This window comes from Lactuca saligna, chromosome 8 (genome assembly GCF_052625555.1).
Source record: "Lactuca saligna cultivar CGN05327 chromosome 8, ASM5262555v1, whole genome shotgun sequence".
In the NCBI taxonomy this organism is placed as follows: domain Eukaryota; kingdom Viridiplantae; phylum Streptophyta; class Magnoliopsida; order Asterales; family Asteraceae; genus Lactuca; species Lactuca saligna.
In genome coordinates, this window is record NC_136424.1 from 179958378 (window position 1) to 179959986 (window position 1609).

A 1609-nucleotide genomic window follows, 5' to 3' on the forward strand; every position below is an offset into this window, starting at 1 on the left:
CGTGATCTGGCTGCTGAGTGTATGGCTCCGGGAACTATCTGCTACTGCTCCGGTATCTCCCCGGCTACAATTCCACAAATACACTCAATCAAATTACTAATAATTGTATTGGGGTAAAATGACTCTTTTACCCCTGGCTAAAGTCAACTCTCCTGGTCAAAGTCAACTTTACAGTTGACCTGACTCGCCGAGTTTGGCCGCCAACTCGCCGAGTCCCTACTCTCATTTCTCAACCCTGATCGCTGCTACTCGTCGAGTATGGCATACACTCGATGAGTTACCGCTCTATATCAACACTCAGGTCATCTGCATCCGACTCGCCGAGTCGTATGAACAACTCGACGAGTTGTTCTTGAATCATAAGAAGATTGCATTGGACTTGCCGAGTTGTATGAACAACTCGTCGAGTGCCTCCATTGCTGAGTCTAACCTCTAACTCACTGAGTCCATACACTACTCACTGGTCCCCACTCGGAATCACTCAAAGGGGAAGAATCGGGGACTCACGACTCGACTCGCTGAGTCTTATGCATGCAACTTCTAAAAACTCGATTCTGCTCAAAACCACTGCATACAATATATAGATCCGAGCTCCTAAGGCTGGTTAACCATGTAAAGTTCCCAACTTTACGTGTACAAAAGCATACAAAAGGGTATAAAGGCTAGAAAGACACTTGGAAGAGTAGATCTAGGGCTATCATGCAAAATGGCTCCATAAAGTTGATAGATCTATGTTTTTGGAACTGAAACACGGCTAGATTCGAAAGCTAATCCATCCAATATGATTTCTCAACTATGAACAAGCTAAAGAATGGGCTAAATATGCTTATAAAGGGGAATCTATCAATAAAACGGGGAGAAACTGATCATTACCTCAAAGTACTCTGAGATGGGAGCAAGGACTTGGATCTTCTTCTTCTTCTTTTGGATTTAGCCTTCTTCTCCTCTTCAAAACTTCAAGAATTACACCAAGAATGCTCAAAAACTCAATGATATGATTAGGGTTTGCTTAGATAACGTTTTGGGGATGACAGAGGTGAGTTTGGGGCTGATAAGGTGGTTTAAATAGGGTGCAAACCCGGGAATTTAGGGTTTCTACCTGGCAGGCCGACTCGTCGAGTCCCGAATATGGACTCGCCGAGTCGCCAATCTATAAGCTGATCAAAAACGCGACCCTACTCGACGAGTCAAGACATAGACTCGCCGAGTTCCTCTACAAACTTTAAAAAAATAAATACTAGAAAGCAACATACCAGAGACGGGTCGTTACAGAACAGTTCACGAACGGTTCGCCGAACGTTCAGTTCGTTTACAGCCCTACATGCAGCCCAACTGGTTATGGCTTTGGCCATTTAATAGTGGAGGTCTTAGGTTCGATCCCTTCCCCCATCCTTCACCCAAATAATTATTTTTTCAAACAAATTACAAAAATGGTCCTTGTGGTTTACCATATATCACGGATTTAGTCCCTTTATACCTAAAAAGACTAAAATGCCCTTACCCTAATGGATGAATACTAACGGAGTTACTAAAAAGGGCTATCTGTGCAAGTTTTGCAAACCACAAGGACCATTTGCATAAAAAAATTAGCGGGGACTGACTTTGTGAC